The following is a 25,365-nucleotide window of genomic DNA, read 5'->3' as shown; positions in this document are numbered from 1 at the left end:
TCTCCCTCATGGGCCTGTGAGCCACGCTCCACTCGAGCGTGAACATGGGGTCCCACTCCCCTCCCCCGCCCCCCACCGAGGCCTCCCCTCTGAGGTGTGGCCACCTCTCTCGTGGGCTTCGCTCGGCCCCCCGGGGCCTGGCGTGAAGGCAGGTGGAGGCCTGCTCTCGTCTGAGGAGATGCTAACATAACTGGAGTCAGTAACCCCCAGCTCTTCTGAGTGACTGAGATGTAGTGATACCTTTTGTCACACGTCCACGACAGCCACCCTCTTCTCTGCACCAGTGCCCCGACCTCCCAGGGCTTCTTCCATTTCCCTCACTCCTTCTTCCCGGGAGCCTGCAGGACCACCCCAGCTCATACCCACACCCCTGCTCTGGCAAGAACAGCCTATCCCTGGAGAAGGTCCCTGTGGGGTCTCGGGTGACACAAGACCATCTTGGCCTTCTGTCCCCAGGCCACCTACCCTGGGGATAGTTAGTGCAGGACCAAAGTAGGCAGGCCATCCTGCTCCTCCAACATCTGGGGAACACTCCAGAGTGTGGGGGAGGGGAGGGGGGTGCAATAGCTGTGAGTCTGAGGCTGCTGAGATACCTTCCTCTGCTTCCAGAAAACTCTCCTATCCACATTCAAGTTTTCCTGCTGCCTCGTTGGGCTGTTTCCTCCATTCTCCATGTTATGAACCATTCGTTCAGATCTGCGCAAGCCTTCCCCCCCCAGCCGCTGACCAGCACCCAGAGGGAGCCCAACACCCTCATGCCTGCCCCCTGAGGCTGAGTTTCTGCCCAGCGTGACCCACAGGCTCTAACCCAGCCCCCCAGGCCCGAACCCCCCCGGAGGGGTCGAGGAGCCAGGGGCAGAAGGAAGTTGATCCAAACCATCAACATTTCTTTTTTTTTTTTCAACGTTTTTTATTTATTTTTGGGACAGAGAGAGACAGAGCATGAACGGGGGAGGGGCAGAGAGAGAGAGGGAGACACAGAATCGGAAACAGGCTCCAGGCTCCGAGCCATCAGCCCAGAGCCTGACGCGGGGCTCGAACTCACGGACCGCGAGATCGTGACCTGGCTGAAGTCGGACGCTTAACCGACTGCGCCACCCAGGCGCCCCCATCAACATTTCTTAAACCTCAGTTTTCCGTGTGTCTCCACGGTCTTGCTTTATCGGGGGACCATTTGTTCTCTGGTTGCTTAATGCGGGCGTGTCTCCTTTATCGCCATTGGCTGCATCGCGCTCCGCAGATACGTCTCATTTGATCGCGATTCTCAGTATCGCGCTCCGCAGATAGTGCGTGTTTTACAGACTGAAGGTTTCCTGGCCGCCCAGCAACAATCAAGTTTCTGCACGTGCACACTTTTCCAAAAGCACTGGCTTCACTTCGTGTCTCTGGGTCACATACTGGTCGTGCTCAGAACATTTCAACTTTTTCATTATTGTTATAGTTGCTATGCTGACCTGTGATCAGTGATCTTTGATGCGACTGTGGTACCAGGGGGCACCGTGACCCGCGCCGTGCAAGACAGCGAGCCTGATGGATAAATGTACGTGTTCTGACCCCTCCGCCCACCAGCCGTTTCAGTCTCCCTCCCTCTCTTTGGGGCCTCCCTGTTCCTTGAGAGGCAACAATAGTGAAATTTGGGAAATGACTAAGCCCACAACGGCCCAGAAACCTTCAGGTGAGGAAGACTCAATCAGCGCAGCAAACCTGATGGTCTCATTTTAAGAAATTGCCTCCAGCCACCCCAGCCTTCAGCGAACCACCACCCTGATGGGTCAGCAGCCAGCAACATCCAAGCAAGACCCTCCACCAGCAAAAAATGATAACTCACTGGACTCACTGAAAGCTCGGGTGACAGGTAGCAATTTTTAGCAATAGTTTAAATTAAGGTATGTACATTGTTTTTATTTTTAGACATAACACCGTGGCACTCTTAATAGACTATAGTATAGTATGAACATAACCTTTACATACACTGGGAAACCAAAAAGTTCATTTGATTTGCTTTATTTCAGCGGTGGTCTGGAACGAATCTATGATATGTCCTACGTATGCCTGCAATTTTTCTATAGATGGATTCACAGTTTTGAAAACGTAAATGTAAAGGAAATAGCCATTTTACAAAACATCGACTGTGTGCTTCTCAAAAATACTAACATCACCCAATACAAAGTTCCAAGACATATTTCAGACCAAAGGAGCTGAGGAGAGAACAACTGAATTCAAGCTGTGATCTGGGATTTCCTTTCACTATAAAGGACATTACTGGGGCAGACGGAGAAATAGGAATGATGTCTACAGTTTAGAAAATAGTGCTGTATCCAGGGACGCCTGGGTGGCTCAGTCGGCTAGGCATCTGACTCTTAATTTCAGCTCAGGTCATGATCGCACAGTCGTGAGATCGAGCCTCGCGTGGGGCTCTGTGCTGAGTGTGGAGCCTACTTGAGATTCTCTCTCTCCCTCTGCCCCTGCCCCACTTGCGTGCGCTCATGCACCCACACACGCTCTCTCTCTCAAAAAATAAAAATAAAGGAAAACAAAGAGAATCAGCTCCTCTCTACCCTCAAAAAACAATAGTGTTGTATCAGTGTTAACTCCCTGATTTTGATATGTGAACTACGGTTAATGGAAGAAAATATTCTTGCTTTTAGGAAATACACACTAAAATATTGACGTATTTAGGAGTAAAGGGACAGCCTACTTTCAAGTGGTTCATTAAAAAATTTTCTGTTTGGGAAAGGGGTTAGGTAGGGGGAGGGGTAATTAAGTTGTAAAATATTAACATTAGGGGATATCCAGCAATGAGCAGTTTCCAGGAATTTTTTTTATTTTTTTTAATGTTTATTCATTTTTGAAAGACAGAGAGAGACAGAGCACAAGCAGGGGTGGGGCGGAGAGAGAGGGGGACACAGAATCTGAAGCAGGCTCCAGGTTTCGAGCTGTCAGCACAGAGCCCGACGCGGGGTTCGAACTCACGAACCGCGAGATCATGATCTGAGCCGAAGTCGGATGCTCAACCGACTGAGCCACCCAGGCACCGCTATATATATATATATTTTAATGTTTATTTATTTATTTTTGAGAGAGAGAGAGCATATGCACGTGCACACAAGTGGGGGAGGGGCAAAGAGAGAGAGAGAGAGAGAGGGAAAGAGAGAATCCCGAGCAGGCTCTGTGCTGCCAGCACAGGGCCCGACGCAGGACTCGAACCCGTGAACCGTGAGATCGTGACCTGAGCCAAAATCAAGAGTCGGACACTTAACCGATTGAGCCACCCAGGCACCCCTCTTTATATTATTCTTTCAGCTTTTCTCTAATTCTGAAATTGCTTTAAAATGTAAAACACATTTAAAGGAAGCATTGTGTTGCCGTCTTGAGGGGGAAACCAGTATCGCTCGCTACAAATTGAAGGTCATTCTTCAAGGGCAATGCCACTCCTTTTGCTAGATACGTCAGTCAGCTGAGTCTGAGCCTAAGACCAGCCTGTTCTTGGTTACATGCGGGGATGGGCAACAGAGGGGAGGTGCAGGGACGTCCTCCCGCTGGCCTGAGTTGTTCCTGATGTCAGAGAAAAGCTGGCACAGGTCTGACAAGGGCGTTGCTTTCTCAATCTGTGATCTGATGGTATTTAGAGTCCTGTCCTATGGCTATGAGCTCAGGGACACCCATTTCATGACAGTTTAATGGGCACCCTCAGGGCCCCGGCCTTGAAAGAAGACAGGGTCCCTGCCCTCAGGAAGCTCACTGTGGGACAGAGACAGTTATGGGCAGTACTAGAATGGAAAAGTGTCCGGGTAGGCCTCGCTTCTCTGAATCCAGTGCTCCCGAAGTTTCCAGAATCCAGAGGCCGTGACCCCGGGGCCAGCAGGTGCCAACGGAACAGGCACACAGCAGCGGCCACTGGGAGCTGGAGAAGAAAAGAGAACATCGTCAGTGTGTGAGAAACGTGTCTTGTTTTGATTCCCCCTCTTACTCCGCACCCACCCTGCTCCCTGCTCAGACGGCAAGTGAGGCTTTCCCCCCATTTTTCTTATGGCATATCTAATTTTTAGAAAGTCACTTTTTATTTTAGGGGCACCTGGGCGGCTCAGTCGGTTGAGCGACTTCGGCTCAGGTCACGATCTCACCGTTTGTGAGTCCGAGCCTCGTGTCAACCTCCATGCTCACAGCTCGGAGCCTGGAGCCTGCTTCCGATTCTGTGTCCCCCTCTCTCTCTGCCCCTCCCCCTTCACGCTCTCTCTCTCTCTCTCAAAAATAAAATAAATAGAGACAGACCGTGAGGGGGGGGAGGGGTAGAGAAAGAGGGAGACACAGAATCCGAAGCAGGCTCCAGGCTCCGAGCTGTCACCACAGAGCCCAACGCGAGGCTCGAACTCACGAACGGTGACATCGTGACCTGAGCCAAAGTCAGACGCTCAACTGACTGAGCGACCCAGGCTTCCCCTAATATATTTGTTGAGTGTCCACTATGAGCCATTTTCCCTGCTTATCTCTAGGGATGCAAAGACGAGCAGGATGTGACACTGACTCTCTGATGGCTCCCACTGCCGATAAATCCTCCTTGAGCATTGAACGAAAGCTCTTGGCCCCTGCCTGGCGTGCCAAGACGGCCACATCACAAGAGGAGGGCCCCAGAAAAAGGAGACACAGACTGCCGCGTCAGCTCCGGGCAGGTCGTGAGTGTTGCCCCCTTTGTTTCCTGGGGTACCCGCAGGACCCAGAGCAGAGTCTGGCCGGACTCAGGACCCACGTCATGAGTTCTCCCCGGGGGCTGGGAAAGGATGGAAAGACGAGGCGCTGCCTGGAGTGTTTGCCAGGCACAACAGGGACACCTGCCTTTTGAGGAATAGACTCAACAGCTCTTACGGGGCCTCGGCAGGTCTTTGGTTAATTGTCTCTCTGTTTGAAAAGTGGGCTTGCTCCTTCCTTGGATGTGTTTCTATAAATAGATTATGCTGCAACCTGAACATCTGTGTCCCCAAAAGGGTTGTTTTTTTTTTTAAGTTGTGAATGGTTTGTCACTGTCATCCCTCATTTCTGCCCCAATTTAAAACAATAAAGGGGCTCAGCCTCGCTCCTCTCTCTCGCTCCCTCCGCCCCTCCTGCCCGCCCCCTCCTGCTGTGCACCCCTCACATCATCCTGCCCTCTGGGGGACACACCGGTTTCCTGAAGGTCCCAGACCCACGCAGGGGTTGTTCTTCACTGTCACTGAGCCCCATGCTGTAGGAGCCCAGGCCCCACCTGAGGGAGCTAGAAGACCCCCTCCTGCAGGCACGGAGCCCCGCGTGAGCTGGGAGTGATGCCTCTGAACACCAAAGTCTCCTGGGTACCACCCTTCTCTTTATTTTTTTAAAAATTTTTTAACGTTTATTTATTAAAAAAATGGTTTTTTAAATATTTATTTTTGAGAGAGAGACAGAGCCCAAGCAGGGGAGGGGGAGAGAGAGACAGAAACACAGAAACGGAAGCAGGCTCCAGGCTCCGAGCTGCGCGCACAGAGCCCGACGCGGGGCTCGAACCGCGAGATCGTGACCTGAGTCGAAGTCAGACGCTTAACCGACTGAGCCACTCTATAGTAACTTCTTAATTAGGCTTAAAGTAGGCTTAATTAGGCTTAATTAAATTAGGCTTAATTAAATTAGGCTTAATTGGGCTTAAAAAGACGAAAAGATGCAACGGAATTAGAGAACAAGCCTTTGGGGCGTGGTGATGGGGATCGAACGCACTCCCAAAGCAGAGAGAAGTCATTCTTGCGCCATCCGGGGTTTACAGCAAACGTTCCTCCTCACTCATCCGTTCAGTGCCATCCCCATTCATCCTGCTCCTCCTCCAGCGGCCCTCCCTCTGCACGCTGCTCTGCGGGCGGGATTCAAACCCGGGTCCGCCAGCACCCGCCCGGGGCCCCCTGACCCGGCCGCACCCGGGGCTGCGCCCCATGAGGATGGCCTCGTGCGGTCACCATCACGGTCAAGGCACCTGCGGCAGGGAAAACTTGGTGGACCCACCTCTAATCTTCCTCTAAGGGGAAAACGCCCACACGAAAACCGGAAAAGAGTCACCCTCGCTGCAAAACTCTTATCAGGGCCATCTCAGCAGCTCCCCCCTCCCCAGGGTGGCGATCAGTGGGATCTAAGCATCTCCCGTCTGACAGGCTTCCTCGGGTGGGTGGAGGTGCCTCAAGGCGGTGCCTGAGAGGGCAAGACAAGACAGTTACCCAGGTAAGTCCCGCCCGCCCTTCCAGAAGCATCCAGAAATGGAGCGGTGGGCAGCACAGCAAACCCACCCGACAACCGGCCCCGACTTCATTTCTCTCGTCATCAGGAGACACGGCCAGTTTCCGAGTCAGGAGAGGAGGGACGCCCGTGAGGACGCCCGTGAGGACGATCATTCCACCTTGGAAGTGAGGAAATCGATGCTCTGGGGGCCTCAGTCGACCACACTGGCAGAGCTGAGGCCCACCTGGGCTCCCAAGTCCAGAGCTTAGGGTTTGCCCCCTCACAGGCCTTGATCTTGCAGCCTGGAGCCTGAATTTGACCTATAGATTTGCTTTCCTGAGAGACCAGCTCGGTTTTTTAATGTTTTTGAAACAAACTGCCAACATTTGGAAATCAGATTTCCCATTGAATTCCAGATTTCCGGTTTCTTTAGAAAATTTGGAACTGCTGGCAACCCCAGACCTGGAATTTCAACAATCGGCTACAGTCAGCTGAGACTAGAGCCAGAGAGGGGCCCCTTTGAGATGGGACAAGGCTGCCTGTCACCCAGACTAGGACCCTGTTGGCACTGGGTTCGTCACCCCTCCCCCACCCCACTGGCCTTCCACAAAAGCCAGCAGGGCCACGTTTGACCCATGGGGGAGCAGGGCATGCTGGCACCTTGGCTGGGGAAGCCGGGGGAGTCAGAGGGAGACCCTGAATGCCCAGCCCTCCCTTCCTTCTGTGGGAGACCCCAGTGCACAGCCCGCTGGAGTGGGTGGGGCCTGCACAGCATGGCCTGCCTCACTCAGTGTGGCCTGCCCCTGGTCTGCCTGTAACCTCGCCCTCCCTGCAAGCCCAGCATGAAACAAGAGCTCTCCTTAGACAGAGGGCGTGAAAAGTCCTGCATGTGCCCGGCCTTCCTGAGGCCTCTACAGGAAGTCGGTGGGCTGGGAACGAACCAGGAGTGGCCTCTAGGGGACGTTGGTGGATGCTCGTCACTGGACAGATTGATTTGTTCAAACCTTTGTCTGTTCACCATAAACACTGTGAATGGACGATGTTGGAAAGAACCCCTTCACCAAAATGGCGGCCACCAACCCATGGTGGGGTAGCACCCCACCTCTTTGGGTTAAGAAGCTGCCTCTTCCGGGGTCACTGTCAAAGGTGAGTACTCCTGGGAGGTATTGGCCATGAATACCTGAGTGTGCATTGCCTTCCCAAGCTTGCCAAATTTTTAGAGGTGGTAGAGAACTCAAACACGACTTTGTCCAAGTGGCACGTTTTTTTCAGATGAGAGGCCCGAGTCTCAGAGCCCTGGAGTGGTTTGTCCACGGTTGGGAGCAGAGCCGGAACCACTACCCCGATGTCCTTAGTCTGTGGTAGGCAAACACCTTCTACAAATGGCCACATAGTAAATATTCCAGGCTTTGCGGGCCATATGGTCTGTGTCACAACTACTCAACTCTTCCTTCGTGCTGGGAAAGCAGCCAGAGACGAGACGTAGATGAATGAGATTAACTGCGTTCCAATCGAAGTCTATTTATGGGCCCTGAAATTTGAATTTCATACCTTTTTTATGTGTCACAAAATATTCTTCTTTTCACTTCTTTTCAATCACATAAAAATGCAGGAGCCCTTCTTAATTTGCAGGCCAAGCCAAACCAAGCCCCGGGCCCCGACCGCCCAAGGGCGAGAGTTTGCTCACCCTCTGGTCTCGTGAATGGTTTCGAGAGAACTGCATCAGACATCCTGGGACCTTTTTTGCTTGTTTTCTAAAACGTTGCATCAAGAGTCTGATGAGGCAGGATGTGATTCATATTTCATATTCAATGTCACATTTTAAATACTGACATGTTAAAAAAAAAAACAGTTACTATTCTCCTTTCCAACGAACCTAGTGGAATAGAATGTTGATATCTACCATTGTCCTTTTCTCTTTCCAAATATTTTTATTGTGGTAAAATACACACAAGGCAAGTTTTACCATCTTCTCTATATTTAAGTGCACAGTTCAGTGTATTAAATACATTCAGAACGTGGCACGGCCGTCCCCACCGGCCATGCCCATAGCCTGTGTCATCTTGGAAACCTGAAACTCTGTCCCCATGAAACACTGGCTCCCCTCGCCCTCTCCAGCCCCAGGCAGCCTCCATTCTACTCTCTGTCTTTATGATTTTGACCACTTCCAGTCCCTCGCAGGAGTGGAATATGCAGTAGTATGTGCTTTTTTGCCACTGGCTCATTTCACTTCGCATAATGTCCTCAAGGTCCATCCAGGTCATAGCAGGTGTCAGAAATTCCTTCCTTTGGGGCCACCTGGGTGGCTCAGTTGGTTGAACGTCTGACTTCGGCTCAGGTCACCTTCTCACAGTTCGTGGGTTCGAGCCCCGCGTCGGGCTCTGTGCTGACAGCTCAGAACCTGGAACCGACTTCAGAGTCTGTGTCTCCCTCTCTTTTTACCCGTCCTCCTCTCCTGTCTCTCTCTCTCTCTCTCAAAAATAAATAAACATTAAACATTTTTTTTTAAAAAAGAAAGAAAGAAAAATTCCTTCCTTTGTACTCAGCCTTTGGGCCAAAATAATATTGTAAGTATAGGCCACATTTTGCTTATCCATTCACATCTGTCAAAGGGTTGCTTCTACATTTTAGCTGTTGTGAACAGTGATGCCAAGAACATGGGTGTTGGAGTACGGCAGAATATACCACCCTAAAATACACCACTTTGGCATAAGGATTATTTTGAGTTAAAGCCACTTGGAAAACAGTGAAGGCAAGAAAAACACTCTGGCCTTCTTTCCTTTTCTTGAAAGCAGGAGATGAAATCTCCATGTGAAAGACGTCTTCCTTATAAGACCAGAAGGAAAGTAACTTTCTTATCATCAAGGACCAGAAGTTGAGATGGAGAAAATTCTGTCTGAACAGAATCTGTTAAAATAATTCTCATCTCCCTTTAGCCTCTCGTCTGGTTTAGTTTCTTTCCCACAATTGCTGCTCTTTGTTTAACCTGTTTTAAAAGCACAGGCTTTATCACGTCTTTGGGTCTTCATTCATCACAAGGCCCCCAGTGCTTTTCTCCTGCTAATTAATCCATTTTAAGTCAGTTTCTCAAGCCCAGGCAGAAACCTAACAAGAGTTGGAGGTGAAACTTTGCCTCTCTGGGGGCCCCTGGCTGGCTCAGTCCACAGAACGTGTGACTTTTGATCTTGGGGTTGTAGGTTCGAGCCCCACGTTGGGTGCACAGATTAATAAAAAATAAAATCTTAAAAACACATTCGCCTCCCCCCAGTGTGCAGCCATCATCTATTTAAAAACTACAGCTGATGGGGCGCCTGGATGGCTCAGTGGGTTAAGCGTCCGACTTTGGCTCAGGTCACGATCTCACAGTCCGTGAGTTCGAGCCCCGCATCGGGCTCTGTGCTGACAGCTCGGAGCCTGGAGCCTGCTTCGGATTCTGTGTCTCCCTCTCTCTCTCACCCTCCCCCATTCATGCTCTGTGTCTCTCTGTCTCAAAAATAAATTTAAAAGCATTAAGAAAAATAAAGATGAAAAAATAAAAACTACAGTTGACTCTTGAACAATGCGGGGGGCTAGGGGGGCCAACCCTCCTCCCCACATAGTCAAAAATCCGCATATAACCTTGGACTCCCCCCAAATTTAACTACTAACAGCTACCATTGACCAGAAGCTTTGCCAGTAACAGAAATAGCCAATCCACACATATTTTGTATGGTATATGCATTACATACTGTATTCTTATAATAAGGCAAGCTAGAAAACAGAAAATATTACTAAGAAAATCATAAGAAAGGGAAACTACATCGATAGTACTATTCATATAGCGATAGAAAAAAATCCGCATATACGTGGACCCACACTCAGTTCAAACCCGTGTCGTGCCAGCATCAGTTGTATTCGAGTAAAGCCTCATAATAATCCTCCGATCATGTTTTAAAACAACGATATGCATAAATTAAAACATTAAAATTTTACCGCTTCCACGGTCATGAGGCTCTGATCAAATTTCCCCCCCTCCACCAGGTGGTCATTACAATTATTCTTTGCACACAAATCACAGTAATGTGGGTATTACAATTTTGATAAATGATGATTAGCCACAAAAGGCTAAATGGTATTAGAAAGGCATCTCTCTCGTAATGAGGTGTTTAGATATTTTCTCCTCCTCATTGAGTCGATGCACCCACGGATGGATGTTGTTTATTGCGAAAACCAGACAGACACCAGCATCCCGTTTTTCATTTTTACAGGATGCACACGCTGGCTGGATGACACTGGAAGGGATTTTTTTTTTTTTTCTAGTGAGGCCCGTCCATTTCTTCAACTGTGTCCAGCTTAGATGCCAAACATCACAAAGTAATCCAGCGTCAAATTCGTCTTTAATTTTTCGGATTCCGTTGAGGATAAAAACACGAGAACCCATCCTTCTCGCGAAGTGATTTGTTCTCTCGGGGTCACTTCATTCCTGGTGCTGTTTGCTCCGGCCGACACCCGAGGATGGCTTCCTTTCCACGGAGCATTTATTGGAAAAAAAAAAAAAAAAAAAAAAAAAGCTTAGAATCGTAAACCTTTTCTCTGTCCCTCCGAGATGTACCCACATCTCCCACCACCCAGGGCTGTCTTTCTCAAGGACCCGAGGACCATCCCTTTGAATGGAATTGTCAGGAAGGACGGGGCCTCTGCCTCCCTGCCTCAGAGTAGAATCCGGGCTTTGATAAAAGCCAGTTAGCAGACGCCGGCTGACCTGATCAGTTGACATTCACCAACCGCCCTACCTGCTCTTGGGAATCTGCCGCTCCCCTGACTCCGGCCCCCTCTCACTGCACCCTCACCCTCTCTCCCGACTCCGCAGTCACGCTGTGTGACTGGCACCTGAGCTCGGTTGACGCTCTGGACTGTCCTCCCTAATGCAGGAGTCAGCATCTCCCTTCCCCCCAGCAAAACTACTGATGCTCTTTGCCAAGGGATCTGAGGCCACATGGGGCCCGAGAGCCCTTCCCAGGAGCGCTCAACGCCCTCGCGGACACTGGACCCCCATCAGCCCGTCCGGCCAAGTTAAAACAACGGGCTTCGAACCCCCCAACCTCCCACCCTAGGGCAGACTCCCTAGAGAACATGCTGCTGTCCTTCTAAGCTGAGGAAAGTGCATCCCGTCTGGAGGGGGCAGACAGGACCCTCACACGTGGGGCCTGGAAAGAAACCCGAAAGATGCTTCCAGGTCGTCTGGTGCAAAGATCGCATTGTCCAGCAAAAGTGGAAGCTGGGGGGACCAGATGACTTTCCCGGGGCCGCAGAGTTAGTCACAGGCCATCACTCTCTTCCCTTTCAAACAAGCCTGGCGGTGGCAAACGGTGCTGCGTGGCCTAGCACGTGACATGTGCCAAATTAATGCTTGCCTAACTGCCAGAGGGCGGCTCCAGGCGCCTCACACGCCTCTGTTAACCTCGGCCCATTCTGCAGCCAGCGGCGGGAGGCCTCCGAGACTGTGCTGGGTGTGGAAAGCCAACACCGAGCTGTATATGGTAAAAATGTAAGTTGACACTTCCCTTCTTTTGAAATGTGGCAGTGTCTCTCCCCTGTGGGGATATAAAGCTGTCCTCTCACCGTAGGTTCTGGAAGCCCCGAGGCTCAGTACACGTCCTAGGGCCCTGCAGGGCTGAGGGAAATTTAGGGAACATTTAGGGATGATCCTGCCGGCAGGAGCAGGGACTGCTTGGCCCTGAGGAACCCCGGTTGTACAGCTTCTAGCCTTGTGGCCCTCCTTTGGGCCTCTGGAGTGATAGGCATAATCTGGGCACAGTGAGGGGTCAGGGGCCAGGGTTCCCTGGAGGGGGAACAGTGGCAGAAGCCTCCAAGCTAAAGAAAGTTGATTGGAGAGACCTACTCACTTTATTTAAAGCTCAAGAAAAAGAAAGAAGAAAGAAAGAAAGAAAGAAAGAAAGAAAGAAAGAAAGAAAGAAAGCGGGAAGGGAAATATGAAAAGCAAACAACCTTTAGGCACATCAGAGATAATGCCTTGGCGGGGAGGGGCCCCGGCTTCTGGGAAAGGGCCTAGAAATTTCTGTGCACAGAGCCCCATACAGTGGGGGTGGGTGCCAGTTCTGGTGAAAACAGAAAACACCCTAAACACTATCACGAGGAGATGGCTTACTCAGTTACGGCACACCCCACCGTGGAATGTTCTCTGAAGAACGATTTACTGGTTTAGAGAGGAGACCTCAGCATGTTTTTGAGGGAAAAAATAAATTTAAAAACAGCATCCTCAGTGAGATCCCATTTATGTAAAGTAGTGTCACACACACACACACACACACACACACACACACACACGGGTGTCTGAGAGTTTCTGAAAAATCAGAAAACAGAACCAGGGTCGGCCTCATGTGCAGGACCTGTGCAGGGTCCCACACCCAGAGGGGCGCTAGGCATGCTTTACTGGTCTGCTGCCCCCTTCTTAATTATGTAGCTGGCTCTGCATAGAATGAATTCACTTTTTAAAAAATCAACCTTGCGGAGGTATAATTTACATACCACAGAATGCATGCATTTGAAGCGGACAAGTGAACAAATGTTCACAAACGTATTCACGTAACCACCACCACAGTCAAGACAGAGAACATCTCCATCACCCCCCAGAAAGTTGCCTCCTGAGGCACTTGTCTGGATGAGCACTGGGTGTTGTATGTTACCGATGAATCCCTGGATTCTACTTCTGAAAGCAAGACTGCACTGTATGTTAACTAATTTGAGAATAAATAAAATAAATAATAAAGATGGAAAGATGAAAGAAAGAAAGAAAGAAAGAAAGAAAGAAAGAAAAGAGAGAGAGAGAAAGGGAGGGAGAAAGAAAGAAAGAAAGAGAGAGGGAGGGAGGGAGGGAAGGAAGGAGAAAGAAAGAAAGAAAGAAAGAAAGAAAGAAAGAAAGAAAGAAAGAAGAAAGAAAGAGAAAAAGAAAGGAGGAAAAGAAAGAAAGAAAGAAACATCCCTCCTGCCCTGCCTGGTCACGCCCTCCATCCCAGACCCAGGCAACCACCCAGAGGCTTTCTGTCCCTCTGGCTGACTTTGTCATTTCCAGACTCCTATAAAAATAGAATTGTACAATATGCACTCCTGCGTCTGCTTTTCTCCCTCAGTGCCATGTTCTGAGGTCCATCCTGCGGTAGTGTTATCGCTGTCTGTCCTTTTTTATTGTTACAATGACGTGTGGATATATACCAGTTCTGTCCCTCTACCTGTTGATGGGCATGTGGGCAGTTTCCAGCTTGGAGCTGTGATGAGCGGTGCTGCTGGGAACATTCATGGACAAGCCGTGTCTGGACGTAGCTTTCATTTCTCCCGGGTAAACACCCAGAAGCGGAATTATTGTGCTGTCTGTCACGTGAGCGTTTAACTGTATGCAACACCGTCAAACTGTCTTCCAAAGTGTGTATTTCCATGTGCATAGTTCCACCAGCGAAAGTCGTTTGTAAACAGCATGTTAAATTTTCAAATACTCTGCTAGATGTCCTCAGGTGCTACAGAGGGTCCAGAAAGTCTCCGAAAGCAAAGCGATTATTTATTGAACTTTTTTTTCCACACTAACGATTGGACACATTGTTTCAAGTTTACAGGTATTTCAGGAGAAAAAGCATCTAGAGGTGGAAGATTGGAAATGTAACTAACAATGGTTTAAAGTAAGTTTATACTGTTTCCTGGGATTGTGAACACCCTGAGCATGCAAAAATCGCTAGGGGCGGTGGGGGGGGTCACCTAGACGTTCTAGACGTTCTATAATACCAGCTGTGGTTCACTTCCTGGCCATGAAAGCTACACTTATTTTATAGAAAATTCAGAAAATATAAAAAAGAACAAAAATATAGCTCAAAATCCTCATCATCGACATGCCAGAATTACTTCCTGCGTGTTTTGCTAGACGGCTGTGTGGGCGTTCGATGATGCTAATTGTGCTTTGTTAACTTCCTAAAACAGCTCCTTATTTACAAAAGCACTACCTCCTCCTAGCAAAAATTCAAAAACAAAATACTGGTTGTAAAAGAGAAAGAAGAGGTCTCCCCCAAAGCCAACAACCGGCTGTGCATCTTGCCCACATGTATCACTTCTGTTCAGCCCTTTGCATACACACACGTATAGGAACACTGCGTGCTTTTAAAGACGTATAATTTAAAAATTCATAGGATTTTTACATCGTAACGTTTTCTTCACCTAGTAATATGTCATTAAAATTCCTTAGAAAACAAAGTTTTTAACGTCTACTTAAAGTCCACATACAGATGCACCTTAATTTATTCAACTATTATTCAAATGTTGAGCACCTTGGATGAGACCCTTTCTGTGTGTGTGTGTGTGTGTGTGTGTGTGTGTGTGTGTGACAGAGAGAGAGAGAGAGAGAGAGAGAGAGAGAGAATGCCATAATAATCATCCTTTTCAGTAAATCTTGCCTGCATCTCTGATTCATTCATCTTGCTTAAGATAAAGTCTCAGAGTTAGAATTTCTAGAATTTCACATATTTTTTTAATAATTAAAAAAAACCCTATTATCTCTAAAATGTTTTCACCAGTCTCCTCTTCAACAGATCAAAACTCAATTGAATTGTTCTAAGACATTTAAACTATTTTTAGAGTGCAAAGTTATGCCTCGTTGTTGGCTTAACTTGCAGGTTCATGATGCTCAGGCTGGGTGTTTAAAATCTGCTGATCGTCCGTTACTATCTTTTCCTTTGCAAATCGCTTTTATGTTCACCTACTTTTCCGTTAAAGTCTCATCTTTTTCTTACGGAACTATGAAAGTATTTCATGTATTTGTGAATCTCCAGCATTGATAACAATGCCTCAACCATCATAAGCACTCAGTAAATGTGAAGCAAATGAATAAATCCCAGGGATAGTCTTTTTTCCTACATGTTGCAAATATGTGCTCTCAGTTATCAGCTTAAATTTTTGCTCACGATGCTCTTTGGTTGTGCTTTTTGTTTATATTACCTCTCTTATTTTGAAATAGATTGACTCGTTAGCTATTGCCCAAGTAGAGTCCCTGTGGGCCCTTCAAGCTCTCCCCAGTAATAGTCTCTTAGATAACCAGGATATGTTGTCAACAGTGGGAAAATATCAGTGCAATATCATTAACTTCAATACAGTGTATGACTACTTTTTATTATCATTGTACAATATCTGACACATAATTACCTCCACATCGACATTTTAAAATATTGATCGGATGAGAATATGGAGGAATCCTATTTTAATCTAAATGTCTTCGTCTGTGAAAGTCCAAGACTGTTGGACAAAATGCCTCCACTGGTATTTTTCTTTTTTTGATTCCCGTCACCTGTTTCGCCCACCCCCACACTCACCCCACCCCACCCCCTCCTCTGGCAACTGTTCTCTGTGTTTATGATCTTGGGGGGTTTTTCTCTTTTTTTTAGATTCCACCTATAAGTGAGATCATACAGTATTTGTCTTTTTCTGCCTGACTCATGTCACTTAGCGTAGTGCCCTTAAGGTCCATCCATGTGGTCACAAATGGCCAGATTTCATTCTTTCTTATGGCTGAATAATATTCCATTATATATATATATATATACACATATATATATGTGTATATATATATATATATTCAGTATATAATGTATATATATTCAGTATATATATATTCAGTGTATATATATATTCAGTATATATATATATTCAGTATATATATATAATTCAGTATGTATATATACACCATCATTTCTTTATGTTTTCATCCATTGATGACACTTAGATTTTTTCCACATCCTGGCTGTTATAAATAATCCTGCAATGCACATGGTGGTGCAGGTGCCTTATGACACGTAGTGTTTTCATTGTCTTTGGATGTACACCCTACAGTGGGATTTCTGGATCATGGGGTATTTCTATTGTGAATTCTTTGAAGAACCTCCATAGCAGCAGTTTGCATTCCCATTACATGTTGCAAATACGTGCTTAGTTATCAGATAGCTTACATTTTTGTCCACAATGCGTATTTATTTACAGAACTTTAAAATCTATTTCCGTTTTCCCTTTGTGTGTTTTCTTTTTCATTATTGGGTGTTTAGCAAGTCTTTCCTTTGTCCTTAAATCAGATAAACATTGCCCTGTATCGCCTTCTTCTTCTCTTTTTGTAGAACACTAAAAGCTTAAGAATTAGAAAGGCGAGCTTTCTTTCACCACTCTCATTCTTGAAAAATGTCCCTGGTAACTCTCATCAGTTTATCCTTTACGTGAACTTGAAAACGAGTTAAGTCCACCCTCCCTGCCATCACACACACATCAAGATTGTTTGGGTTTGGGGAGAATTGCCTTGAGCCTGCAAGTTATGACCCTCGGTCTTTCCATCCAATATTTCGGGATGCCTTTGTGACAACCCTCCCTTCATGTCCTTTGATGTTTGTTGGATCAAACTGGAAGGGATGCAGGAGGTCGTGAAGCCGACTGTAGGTACACCCACAGCACCCGGGAGCTCTGCCCTGGCCTCCCGATTTTCAGCCTGCGCAAAGATGACTAATTTAGCAAATATTTCTAAAAGACGGCTCGCAAGTTGGAATGTAAATTGACAGGCGGCTTTTTAAAGCAATTGGGAAATACTTGCTGAGAGTAGAAATGCCTGTGCTTCTGCACAGGACACCCATGTGTAGGAGCCGCTAAGAACACCGTGTGGATGAACGTATATGCACAAGCATGTCCTTTAGCATCTGTAACGCAAGGAAAAACTAGAACCAGGTGCCCACCATCTAGGAGAACCATTCAGTCAACTCTGGTGTGCAAATCAGATAGAATTTGAGGCCGCTTTCAGAAGTGATTCTTTTTATAAATTCCAGCAAACGATGGACAGCAAACAAGGATTACCCATGATGCTCTGGGTGGTAGGGCTGGCTGGGATTCTTGTTTCTTTCTATTTAAAAAAAAAAGTTTTGGGGGCGCCTGGGTGCCTCAGTTGGTTAAACATCGAACTTCGGCTCTGGTTATGATCTCACAGTTCGTGAGTTCGAGCCCCGCATCGGGCTCTGTGCTGACAGCTCGGAGCCTGGAGCCTGCTTCCGATTCTGTGTTTCCCTCTCTCTCTGCCCCTCCCCCGTTCATGCTGTGTCTCTCTCTGTCTGAAAAATAAATAAACATTAAAAAAAAAAATTAAAAAAAAAACCTTTTATTTTTTTTGAAGTTTATTCATTTTTGAGAGAGAGAGAGAGAGAGAGAGAGACAGAGTGTGAGCAGGGGAGGGGCAGAGAGAGGGAAACACGAATCTGAAGCAGGCTCCAGGCTCCGAGCTGTCAGCACAGAGCCCAATGAGGGGCTTGAACTCATGAACCGTGAGATCGTGACCTGAGCCAAAGTTGGACACTTAACCAACTGAGCCACCCAGGCGTCCCTCAAACCTATTTTAAATGAGCCATTAACGGTTTTCAAAATTAATACACTTTTATCGTAACAAATCTATACATGGGGTACCTGGGTGGCTCAGTTGGTTGAGCACCCGACTTCGGCTCAGGTCATGATCTCACAGTTTGTGAGTTGGAGCCCCATGTCGGGCTCTATGCTGACGGCTCAGAGCCTGGAGCCTGCTTTGGATTCTGTGTCTCCCTCTCTCTCTGCTCCTCTCCTCGCGCTCTGTCTCTCTCTCAAAAAATAAATAAACATTTAAAAAAATCTATACTCATTGAAAGGAAAAAGGCTAAATGCTGCACAAAACTTATAGAAGAAAATGAAAATAATCTAGAATCTTACCACAGGGAGAGACTCACTTCTAACATTTTGTTGTACAATAACAGAGACATACAGACAGATGGATAGATGGATAAATAGATAGACAGATAGATAGACAGGGGTGTCTGGGTGGCTCAACAGGGGAGCCTGCTTCGGATTCTGTGTCTCCCTTTCTGTCTGCCCCTCCCCTGCTCACATTCTGTCTCTCTCAAGAATAAGAAACATTAAAAAATTTTTTTAAATAGATAGATATTACACACACACACACACACACACACACACAAATTCTGTTTTGCAAACTGCTTCTTCCGTTCATCAATACATCATGGACATCCTTCCACATCCATAAATGTCAATCTACTTCATTCTTTTTTTAATGGTCTGCATTAAAATGTTCCCACCCAGGCATCTTGTTGGTGAACGTGCCATTATTTATTTCACTAATGCCCCTGCTGATGCACATGCAGGTTGTTGGCAATGTTTCCCTTAGCAATTAGCGTATCAGTAAGTGAGCTGGACTGGGAGTCAGCCTCCGGGCTAGTTTGTCACATCTACTGTGAATTCACTATCCCCCATCATGTCCTCAGTCTCCTCCTTGGCAACACGAAGATGTGGAGGACATCAGATGAATTCTGAGACGCCTCAGCTGCAGCAGTCTGATCTCCTGGGATGGCAGCTGATTTTTCAAGAACACGAAGTGCTCAGTGTAATTTCGAATAAATGGCACAACTCAAAATAGGGTTCCTCTCTCAGATGATACTGTGAAGGGCCCCAGATCCCTGCCAGGCTTACTTCCTGATCCAGAGAGTGACTGGAAAGTGACTTCCAAAGCCCATCTTGGGCCACAAACCCTCGGGAATGCAGCCCTGTCTTCAACCAGGCAGAAGCCGTGCGACGGTGATACAGCCCCGTGCTGCCCGCCCCGTCACCCGCAGACCCCTCTCAGTCCCCCTCTTCTTCCCTGCATCTCTCCCTGAACCTCAAAAATGCACGCATTAGGGTGCCTTGAGTTCGGTGTTTGCTCTGCAGCAAATCTCTCAATAATCCCCCTGCCAGCATCACCAGACCCTCTCCAGACGCTCTCGAAATGAGCCTCTCCTTTGCAAAGAGCTTCTGATGTTGCATAGCAAGCACGAGAGTGCGCTTCGACTGGGCACGACCGCGCTGGCCCAAGGCAACAGCGGAACAGCCTAACTGAGCACCTACTACGCGTCAGACACTGTTCTAAGCACAGCTCATGCGTCACTTTATTTCTGAGGCCTGGGAGGTTCCTGAGACCCTGAGGGAAAACCCTCGCCAAGAATCCCAGCTTTACACAGTGTCTCTGACCCTCAAAACCAAGCCTTAACAATAATCAAGGCCTCTTCTGAGAGCATGTGTTTGCTTTGGCCCCTGACGAATTGCTTTCACCGAATTGTGCTTTGGGGCAGACCTTTCGGCCTTGAGGGAGTTCATGAGAAAGAGCCCCATGAAACTTCCTGTCCACTGCTCATGTTGGCTATGAGAACTTCTTTAAAGTCAGTAGAGATGGCCCTCAGGCCACTGGGTTTACCTCTTTGCTTTGGCCACCAGAAAACTCAGAAGCAAACAAATGGTTCCCCACCTGTCAGATGGACAGAACTTTCAGCACTGGTGGATCATGGGGACAAATTCATCTTATGTTCTAGCCTTCTTTTCCTATCATGCAGGTTTTTCTTTTTCTTTTTTTTTAATTTTTTAATGTTTTTATTTATTTTTGAGACAGAGAGAGACAGAGCATGAGCAGGGGAGGGACAGAGAGAGAGGGAGACACAGAATCCGAAACAGGCTCCAGGCTCCGAGCTGTCAGCACAGAGCCCGACGCGGGGCTCAAACTCACAGACTGTGAGATCATGACCTGAGCCGAAGTCGGACGTTCAACCGACTGAGCCACCCAGGTGCCCCATGCAGGTTTTTCTAATTTTTCATCCCATTTCCTTTTATCCACTGCTGCCTCATATTCTTGGGGGAACGAGAAGGGAAGTAACTGAATGTCAGAAGTCAGGGGCAGGACAGAGGACCGGTCACCCCATGATTGACTCAATGATTGGGTCACCCGAGGAGGAGGTGTCCTCTTATCAGTCATACACTGATCTGAGTCACAACTAGTCGATAACTTCAGAACAAAGGGCGTCACCGGCCCTTTCTACGGTTTCTTCAGCCATCCAAACAGACCTGTTCTCCTCGCCCACCAGGTAAAGCCACAAAGTCAGGCAATCAAAATTGCCCTTGAAGGGCCACCTGTGGATCCAGAACTCTAAACCAGTGACCTACCTGGTTCTAAGGTGGCTGAGAAAAAGTCTCAGTTAAAAACACAAAAGAGGAGCGCCTGGGTGGCTCAGTCGGTTGAGCGTCCGACTTCGGCTCAGGTCATGATCTCACCGTTCGTGGGTTCGAGCCCCACGTCGGGCTCTGTGCTCACAGCTCGGAGCCTGGAGCCTGCTTCAGATTCTGTGTCTCCCTCTCTCTCTGCCCCTCCTCGACTCACTCTCTCTCTCAAAATAAATACACATTAAAAATTCTTTTAAATAAATAAAAAATAAAAACACAAAACAAAAGGAACAACACCCTTTCCCCTCTAAAGCTCCCGCACTTCTGCAGAAGAGCAAGTAAGACACTCAACTCAGGGTGGACGTCTGCCCGGCCCCGAACAAACAGCCCCCTCCTGGCGCTCGTTAAGCTGTCCTGCTGGCTGTCTCCCGAACCTGGCATGCCCTCCCTCGGGCCCAGCCACCAGGTGAGGCCCCCAGAGTGCGCCCCTCCTCCCCCACGAAGCCTCCCCGACCCCTCCAGGCCCCGTGGGCCCTCTCTTTTTTCTTCCACCTATTGTAGGCTCAGCACAGTTGAGCAGGTCATTGCTTCCAACTCCCAACCTCGAACTCCAGGCAGCCAGGGGCTGGTGGGGGCGGGGGGGGGGGGGTCGCTTTTTTCTGGAACCCAGCAGCTGCCTGATCTTAAAATGCTAGCATGGTTTGAAGTGACTTCATAGAAAGCTACCTGCCTGGCTCATTGCCACCTGTTCTTTGTATCTAAATCTCAAAGCTGTCCTTAAGACCTGGCCTCGGCAAAGAGGGAGTCAATGCTCCACACTGCAGGGTCTGTCGGGGTCGAGGTTGGGACGAACCCCAACACGCAGCCAAGCATCACAGAACAGTGCTTCTAAAGAAACGCTCCACACTACCACATGTCCCCGGCCACACACTCATTCACTCATGCCACCGATGGGACAGCCAGAGCACCTCTGACCTTGAGCTATGGCTTTGCCCGCTTGGGCTTCTAACTTCTCACCCAGTGAAACATGGGTAATCATGGCGCCCACCTCACATGACTAACTGGCAGTTTACTTCCCTTCTCGGTCTGTTTCCTCAGCTCCCTGGGAGGTTGTGCTTCTAAGTGAGCTGGGGCGTGAGAGGCCCTCAAGGACAGCACTTGCATCCAGCAGTGACGGTGACAGCGGCCATCTGGGACAATGTGGCAGCTCAGTGCCCGGCAGATAGTAAGTGCTCAATAAATCCTAGCTGTTGGTGCTCGGCGGTTATTACTACTTCTAAGTTTTCAAAGCCCTTGAAATGTGTTTTTCACACACTCTCACAACCCGTTCAGCTGAATTCTGTTTTCTTTGAATAACTAACCACCGCAGTTTCACCCCCGGGGGAAGAGGATGCTTTTCTTCACTAGTCTTTTATATTTGGTAATGAAACAGGGCTTTGTGATGGAAAATCATTCCTTTAATTTGATTTTCTTTGTTGTCCTTTTTAAAAATGAATTGACTGAGGCTCTTCCGAGTTTTACAGCCACGGTGAGGCCTGCGCTGCAGGAGTCCAAAGCAGAGAGAAGCCACCAAAGCCCGCTCTGTGTCCCCCAGAGGCCACTTTGCCCTGAGCCTGGTCCCTCTGGTGCTGCTCCGTGGAACTCTTTCCCCACACGGCCCCACTGGGTTCTGCCTCATGTCGCATCCTGTCACATCCCAGGACCTTCCCCGGCTGCCTTACCACCACCCAGCTGTCTTGTTCTTGTTAATCTTTTAAATGTTGATTTATTTTTTGAGAGGGAGACAGAGCACCCGCAGGGAAGGGGCAGAGAGAGACACACACACACAGAATCCGAAGCAGGGTCCAGGCTCTGAACTGTCAGCACAGAGCCAACGTGGGGCTCGAACTCACGAACCGTGAGATCACGACCTGAGCTGAAGTCAGACGCTTAACCGACTGAGCCACCCAGGTGCCCCGAGAGAGAGAATCTTAAGCAGACTCCACACACAGCACAGAGCCCGACTCTGGGCTTGATCCCAGGACCTGAGCTGAAATCAAGAATCAGGCGCTTAACCGACTGAGCCACCCAGCACCCCAGTCTGTTGTTTTTAATGGCTGCTTAATCTGAGCGGCTTTTCAGGCCTTCCATTAGTCACATGTTAGGGGGCATGTTGGTTTTCCTACCTGGTAGGCAAGTCCATTGTGGACATTTAAACACATGGATCTTTCTCTTTTGGATCGCGTCCTTAAAGTTAGCACATTTAAAACAAGAAATGTAACCACATGTATCCTGATTTAAAGGTAATATAGGGGCACCTGGGTGGCTCAGTCGGTTAAGCATCCCACTTTGGCTCAGGTTCAGGTTGTGATCTCACGGTCTGTGAGTTCGAGTCCCACGCCGGGCTCTGTGCAGACAGCTCAGAGCCTGGAGCCTGCTTTGGACTCTGTGTCTCCCTCTCTCTGCCCCTCCCCTGCTTGTACTCTATCTCTCTCTCAAAAGTAAACATTTTTAAAATTTTTTAAAAATAAAGGTAATATACGGTAAAGGGAGATGGGAGCATACCTCCCCAAAGTAAGCCACTTTGGCGTAAGGATCATTTTGAGCTGAAAGCAATTGTCTCCCCGCCCTCCACTTTTCTGTCTGAAAGCAGGGCATACATTTCCTGTTGTAGAGGTAACATAAATTCCCACCTGTAAAGGTGTCTCCCTCTCCCATACAGGGAAGAGGACGGTGACTCTTAATCACCAGAGACGGGTCTTATCAACGACAAAGCCACCAACTTGACCCCGGATTACAAACCTTACTAAGTAATCCTTATCTTCCATTAGTTTCCCTCATAGACTTACCTTCCCACAGCTAACCTCCCTAGAAGCCCTTCCTTTTGTCTAGTTACTTCTCTGCAGTTTATCACCTTTTGTCAAAATGGTGTATAAGCTCCTGAGTCTAACTTCTGTGGGTTTTCACCTCTTTCCTGTCAAGCCCTCAGATCCATGCAAAATAAACCTTCTCTCCTATTAATCTTTCTTTTCTCCTGATTCACATGCCTCCGGGACAGAACCTAAGAGGGTAAAGGAAAGTTTTTGTTTTTGTTTTTGTTTTTTACCTCCCCTGCATAGTCTTATGTTGACATTTAGAAGGTGCACAAACATCTAAAAACCAAAACCAAAATTGCCCATAAGGAACCTCTCCACCGCTGAGCCAATGAGTGCTCCCACATAGACATCACTTTTTCTAGCCTTCCCACCCCCTTTCTGCATCAACACACATGAAGTGTGTGTCTATAGAACAGCGTCAAGATCAGGGGAGTTGGAGTCGCAGAGACCTGGGCACTACTGCTCCCGTGACATCACCTCCTAGCCATGCGACCTTGGGCGTCTCCTCACCTTCTTAAAGCTCATGTTCTCATCCGTGAGATGGGGCAGAGAAGATTTGCCTCACAAGGTTGCGAGGATTGTACAAGACAGGACGCAGCTTCAAGGGCTGATTAACAGCGCCTGGCACATGGTGAGGGCCCCCTACGAAGGCTGTTTCCCACCCAGGCTCCCTTCAGCCTCATTAAAGTCTTGACGAAAGTGGCTTTCCGCGCATTTGGGCCCTTGATTTATAATCACCAGCTAAAATGAACAAACCATCCCCTAGAGGAAATAACACAAATTTCAGCACCAACTGCTTACACAGAACTGTCCTCCTCCTCTTCTTCCTCCGGGCCCTGCAGGCACCCACAGTTACCATTTCCTGGGGCCTGGGATAGAACCCCCCCAAAACGAGAGGCCCAGGCAGGCCACACTGCAATCATGAAATGTCTCAGGCTTGAGCGGCCGGGTGCTCGAAACTCCCTGGGGCGTTGGTTCCCATTCTACAGGTGTGGACGCTGAGGCTCAGAAGGGTGAACTACTTGGACCCAGGTCACGAGGGCAGCGACAGAGCCAGGATTCCACGAGATCTGGCCAGGCACCCTGTCCTATGCCCTCCCCTACCCCACGAAGAGATGAATATCCTCCCAAGAGAGCTTTGAGACAGGAGCTCGGTACAGCCAGTGCACGGAGGTCAGGGCTTGAGAGCCCTCGTCAACACCCACACTGCCGATCCTGACCGGGGCCCTCCCTGCCAAGACCGCAAAGCCAACACTCAAACACCAGGTCGAACCGCACGTTGGACCGTCTCTCATCTGGGGGTGGCTCCAGGCAGGCCCTTGTTCCCACCCAATCCTGCCTCCCTGGAACAGATCTTCCAACCCTGGGGGGATGAGGCGAGCCTAGGCTTTGCCCCCCAGGGATCTGGGCCGAATGGCAGACCCACAGATGGGGACCCCTTACTCTGCCCCATCTCCCCAGCCGTGGCCTGATCCCTGGACCCCGGAAGGGTCCTGCCCTGGGGGGCCAGAGACCTGGGTAGGTAGATGTCCTGGGCGCAGTGCTGGCACGAGCAGTCAGTCCCCAGCATGGCCAGCACGACGCCCCCAACACCGTGGAAGGGGAAACAGAGACCCGAAAATGCCGTCCGTATGCCCTAAAGCGGCTCGCTTCTGGGTTTAGTTTCTCAGCACCTGAGAGCTTTACAGATGAACACCAAAGAGCCGCAGTGTCTCGTGCGCTTCTCGCTCTCCTACCTGGGGGAGCTGGGTCAAGCCCCAGCCACACATCACCGTCCCCCTTCCCGCTGCAGGAAATGAGCTCTGTCTCTCTGCAGGGAGGGAACCGCTATTCAATTGAAATTGATTTCCAGGCCTCAGCAACCTCAGGAAATGGCTGGCCTGGCCGAGGCTGCCCCTGGTGGCAAAGTTAGGGGGGAGGAGGAGGGGAAGGGGGGGAGGAGGGGGAGGAGGGGGAGAGAGAGGAGCGGGAGAGGAGGAGAGGGAGGGGAGGAGGGGGAGAGGGAGGAGGGGGAGGAGGAAGGAGAGGAGAGGGAGAGGAAGAGGGGGAGGAAAGGAGGGGGAGGAGAGGAGGAGGAGGAGGGGGAGGAGAGGGAGGGGAGGAGGGGAAGGAGGAGGGAGGAGGGGGAGAGGGAGGAGGGGGAGAGGGAGGAGGGGGAGAGGGGGAGAGGGAAGAGCGGGAGAGGAGGAGAGGGAGTGGAGGAGGGGGAGAAGGAGGAGGGGGAGGAGGAAGGAGAAGAGAGGGAGGGGAAGAGGGGAAGGAGAGGAGGGGGAGGAGAGGAGGGGGAGGA

General features: G+C 49.0%; 1 long non-coding RNA gene across 1 annotated transcript in view; it reads right to left on the bottom strand.

Annotated features, from left to right (window-relative positions):
- Positions 1 to 10,165: 10,165 nt before the first annotated feature.
- LOC132661851 (uncharacterized) overlaps positions 10,166 to 25,365 on the bottom strand; it is a 45,835-nt gene continuing 30,635 nt past the window's right edge. Inside the window, exon 2 of the long non-coding RNA XR_009602434.3 lies at positions 10,166 to 10,715. This is a non-coding gene — a long non-coding RNA (uncharacterized LOC132661851). The remainder of the gene's footprint in view (positions 10,716 to 25,365) is intronic.

This window comes from Panthera onca, chromosome D1, assembly GCF_046562875.1.
Source record: "Panthera onca isolate mPanOnc1 chromosome D1, mPanOnc1 haplotype 2, whole genome shotgun sequence".
Lineage (NCBI taxonomy): Eukaryota > Metazoa > Chordata > Mammalia > Carnivora > Felidae > Panthera > Panthera onca.
Note: the sequence above shows the minus strand (reverse complement) of the source record. Positions and strands in the feature narration are given on the sequence as shown.